The sequence below is a fragment of the Sinocyclocheilus grahami genome, unplaced genomic scaffold, assembly GCF_001515645.1.
Source record: "Sinocyclocheilus grahami isolate Dianchi unplaced genomic scaffold, SAMN03320097.WGS_v1.1 scaffold159.1, whole genome shotgun sequence".
In the NCBI taxonomy this organism is placed as follows: Eukaryota; Metazoa; Chordata; class Actinopteri; order Cypriniformes; family Cyprinidae; genus Sinocyclocheilus; species Sinocyclocheilus grahami.
The window spans coordinates 1,142,715-1,148,403 of NW_015505338.1; positions in this window are offsets into that span (position 1 = coordinate 1,142,715).

A 5,689-nucleotide genomic window follows, 5' to 3' on the forward strand; every position below is an offset into this window, starting at 1 on the left:
TTTATTTATTTATTTATTTATTTATTTATTTATTTTTGAGTCTTGTTAGTGAATAAAAACCACAGTTTAACCAGTGTAGAGCAAACGATTCCCAAATGAATGACTTTTATGCATTTGTTCTTTTTAGTGAATCAGAAATATAATTTCATTTCATAATAATTTCAAAATGAATCTGTGCAATCTGGAATTTTGCATGAGGGACACATGATGTGAAACGTTTCCATATGTGGCTCCAAATTTGGATTCAACTTTGTTAAACATGCAAATTTGTATATCGATATTTACTGCTTAGTTTTGAAGTCAGTGGAAGGACTTTCTTTGCAAGCAAAATTTCAGCTAAACGTACGGTCACTTTGTTTTGGCAACTTTCATTTCACTCCAGTCATTTCAATAGCAACTCACATGACCGTGATTTTCGCATGAGGGCGAAAGATTTCCCCATGCAGATTTCACAGCAGGTTCGCTGAAATTACCAACAGAAAGCTTCTTGGTTTGTGTGAGTGTGTGGTTCACTAATGGACAATTGATAATAGATCATTGATAAAGACATTTCTTTGCCTACAGAATTTCACTTGGACACATGTGAACACATCTTCACTTGTGAAACTTACATCTCTGTATTTACAAACTGGTAGTTCATTTGACAATGTTTAGTTGGACACTTATTTAAATTTCGCAATGGAATTCTATTTCTTTTTCTCAAATATATCAACTATAGAATCATTTTTGGAATCAGAACGGAACCACAATTAATAAGAGGAATCAGAACCTCTACATTATTGACACACTATTGGACAATGGACCACCTTTGCCAACTAAATTTCGGCTAAAGTTGTGATCACATTTACCATTGTTCGGCAAATTTTCACTGGGAAAAGGAATTCACACAATTATGATTTCCCCACACAGATTCACTGCACTTACCAACAGAAAGCTGTTTGGTATGAAAGTGAAAATGGCTTGGTTTCTGTGCAACATGTGCTTCATAGACCACTATACTATAGAAAGATAATGAAAATAGACATTTTTGTTGACAAAATTTCACTAATGTGAACGTGCCTTTACTTGAAAATGTAGGAGTTAAATTTAGGTCAAATGTAGGTTTTGCTAATGTAAACACACTGACTTGCAAGACTTACATTAGTGTACTTATAAACTGGTTGTTCATTTGACAATGTTTAGTTGGACACGTTTTTTAAATTTCAGAATGAAATTCCATTTCTTTTCCCAAATATTTCAAGTACGGAATCATTTATGGAACTGGAATGGGACCAGAATTAACAAGAGGAATCAGAACCTTCGGAAGTGACCTCTGAGTAAGTGATGCTTTATGAAGCACTACACTATTGTTAAGAGACCATTTTGGATGAAGTTGTGGTCACATTTATCATTGTTTGACAAATTTTCAGTCCTTTCAAAAGTAGTCCAAATGATTTTTGCACAAGGTTGGACCATTTCCCAAGATTTCACAACGGTTAGTCACGTGGATTTGATTTTGCAAGGAAAAGTTCTCCGAAGGGTATGGTCACTTTTAGCATTGTTCGTCAAATTTTCGCAGACGGAATGCAGTCATTTCAAGAGGAATCCACATGATCGTGATTTCCCCATGCAGATTTTGCAATGGTTTCAAATTGGTCATGTGGATTTGCCGTGTTGACCGACAGAAATCTGCTTGGTTTGAAACTGTGAAAGTACTTGGTTTCTGTACAATCTCTGTTTCGTAAAACACTATACTATAGATTAGTGCTGTCAAATGATTAATCGTGATTAATCACATCCAAAATAGTTTTTGTTTTTGTTTACATAATATATGTATAAGTATTGTGTTTATTTATTATGTGTATATATATATATTCAGTATATATTTTGAAAATATTTACATTTATTTTATTATATTTTATATTATATATAAATATATTTAATATATAAACATAACATGTTTTTCTTAAATATATACATGCATGTGTTTGTATTTATATATATATATATATATATATATATATATATATATATATATATATATATATATATATATATATATATATTCATATATACATAATAAATATACACGGTACACACTCGTATATTATGTAAACAAAAACTTTTATTTTGGATGCGCTTAATCGTTTGACACCACTACTATAGATATATAATGAACGATTGAGAATTTTTGTCCAAGAAATTTTGCTAATGTGAACGCGCCTTTACTTATGAAAGTTAAATCAGGCTGGTTGTTTAATTTACACTTTTTGTACATTTCCCAATGGAATTCCATTTCTTTTTCCCAAATATTTCTTCCTCAGAAGTACTAATTGAGTAAGTTTGGAACCATTTTGGAATCGCACTTTTGGAACCATCCCAGCAGGCACAGGACGACAATATAATGTCAGGTTGATGTTGCATTTTGGTTGAGAATGAAAATCGGGTTGACGTCAGTAGTTGACGCCAATTTGATGTTGACTTAATGTTGGATTTAAGTTACACAACCTCAACATCAGCTGGCAATATCAACATCAGCTGGCAATATCAACATCAGCTGGCGTTGGTATTGGACATCAAATTACCATTGACATTAGACGTTGAATTGACATTGAATTTTGGTCACCCGACGTCGCAATCGAAATTTAACCAAATATTAACATCTTATGATGTTGTGTGCCTGATGGGATGACGGAATCATAATCACAACAGAATTGGAACCTTCACTCCACGGCGTTTACAGCTTAAAGACAGTGTAAATCCATCATCAACAATTTGTCGTCAAAAACACCAGTGATATCCTTGATCTTCCTCCTTTAAAAATGGGAAAATTGGAACTCTTGCCTACAATTAATACCAATATCCTGTAGCGCAACGGAGTAGAAACAGTCTCAGCCCAACCAATTTACATCCCAGATGGACTGTGAAGAAGGGAATTTGTTGAAAGTATAACAGAATGCGTGACCACAGCTTACATATTAAGGCCGTGGATGTACAGCGAGCACATTTCATTTCCTTCTGTTTAGCCAGTAATGACTTTTTCTGTTCCAGCAAACTCAAAGACGACGCATACTCTGTACCTAATAAAGGCCGGAAAAATTGCATGCGGATCCGCTGTTATTCCCGCACCCAATAAACCGGGAATTTTCTGCAGGACGGCTGCGATGTGGTCTGTTACACGGCTGCCACTGGCGAAACTGCGATAGTCGTGGCGCAGCAAATTAAAGGCAATGAAATCGTTTGGATTAAATTAAAAAGGATACAAACTGCTTCCTGTGCCAGTGACTCTAAAGGTACAATCTCGTTTAATTTAAGTGGGTTTTAATAAGGAGCATCAGAGGAGAGCGATAACAGGGAAATCATGTGGAGGGAAAGCCATTATGCATGGAATAAGCGTCCTCTGGAGCCTAAGGAGTTGATAAAAGCACAAGTAATTTTTCATATTTATTTACACGCGCAGGGACACACACATAAAGCAGAAGGGAGCAGAGGCCTTTGCATAACAAACGTCATTAGTCACAAAGGTTTATTTCTTTCATGCGCACTGTCTGGATCTTTAACGCAACCCCGCAGGTCGTAAAGAGCTTTTAAAGGCATTGGTAATCCTATAAAAAAAACATCTGGATCATCTTAGAGCTCCTGATAATAAACAGAGCCAAGACTGGAATTACATCAGCTAACATCAAACAGAGATTTGTATTTACAAATATTACATTTTAATGTCAAAAATAATTCAATAAATGGTTATGTATGTGTGTGTGTTTGTTTATTTATATGTAATGTGCTATTTATACAAAAAATTTTATTAATTATTTTTTAAAGTATAAATTGTATTTATTTCAGTTGTGTTTGTTACTCCAAAAAAAAAATGTTGTATGATATATTATATTAAAGATAAAAATGCATATGTAATCCATGTATTTATGAATGTTAAAGGGGTCATATGATGCGATTTCAATTTTTCCTTTCTCTTTGGAGTGTTACAAGCTTTTGGTGCATAAAGAAGATCTGTAAAGTTGCAAAGACTAAAGTCTCAAAACCAAAGAGATATTCTTTATAAAAGTTAAGTGTTAACCACGTCTACCTAAAACGGCTCGTTCTAACACGCCCCCACATACCTACGTCACGATCTGGGAAGATTTGCATAACGCCGCCCAAATGTTCACGCAAAGAAAGAAGGCGTAACTTTTAGTCTCACTGTAGTTTTGTTGACGCTGCAGCCATGTCCTGAAGACGCTGTGTGCTTCGTTGTGAAAGCGAAACTACTTTGTTTGGTCTTCCAAAAGAGGACGATATCTGCTTTGTCATGCCTAGAGCTGATCCGTGCTGGTCGCTGAGGGAATACATCAACTTTCACCGTGGACAAAGCGGAGTCCAGCCCGCCTCAGCTCACTCTATCCCGGCCTCAGCACACGCTAAGCCGGGGCTTCCCCTCACGCTAGGCCGCTGTGTTTTTCGTTGCCACTAATGATTCAAACGGGAATGTTTTGGGCAGTAGAGTAGCACTTGCTGTTTGTCATTTCTCCGATCACAAATGCAGACAGAGTTTTATGTTTACGCGGCGCGATGCAATGCAATGCAACGCAACGCGTAAAAAGACAGTATAAGTCATTATAATCAGTAATTATGTCCCCACTGGATGCAACAAATGCCTCGTTTGTAATGGGTTTTAATGTTTATGTCTGGTCGCTCCGGCCGGGACACGCCATCACAGTATGTGAGGGGCATAACATTTCTGTCTCACGCTTGAGGTATTCAGCCAATCACAATGCATTGGATAGCTGGCCAATCACAGCACACCTCGCTTTTTCAGACCGATGAGCTTTGTAAAAATCAGGCGGGGCATAGACGAGAAACAATAATGTACAGTATGTGGAAAATAATGTGTTTTTTTTTACTTAAACCGCATAAACATTCCATTACACCAAATAATGTTCTTTTTAGCAGCATCATATGACCCCTTTAACTTTAGTTTAGAACCATGATTTCGTCATGTTGAGATGAATAACTGATATTCTGTCTAGTCTTAGTCGATCAGTTTGAAGTGAGTAATTATTGTGCAGAACAAAAGATTACATTTCTATATACAATTTTTTATTTCTTATTTACTCTTTATTATTATACTATATATTATTTTGAATTAATATTTAGATTTTAATACATTTTTTAATTAAAAAATCTTTCAAAATGATATATTACATAGTGTTCCTGTCAGCAAAAGATTTGAACTTGATTTTGTTTACTGGGCTGTGTAATGAAGGGCATATAAAAACCATGATCAGAATCAAATATTAGTTTTTATCTCTTTCAATTTCAAAGGCTGATTGTGAATTGAAGGCAACTATTGAAAGTAAAATAAATAAATGCAATTTTTTTAATAATAATAATTTTGACATTCTGCCAGAACTGAAATATTCAATCAAGTTTACGATGTACCAGACAGAACGTCTCGGTTACGTATGTAACCCTCGTTCCCTGAAGGAGGGAACGGAGACGTCACGTTGGAGGACCGACGAATTGGGATCTCGCTTAGAGGGACCAATCTACTTCGAGTGTAAACTAAACGAGCCAATGCACATTGGCATGCGATTATTGCATCCAGCTGCTGCTGATCACAGCGTGAGTATAAGTAGGCAGCAGATGCAGTGCATATTCAGGTTTTCGCTGAGGAGCCGAGCCGGTGACCCGGCCGCTCAGCGGTGGTACAGGA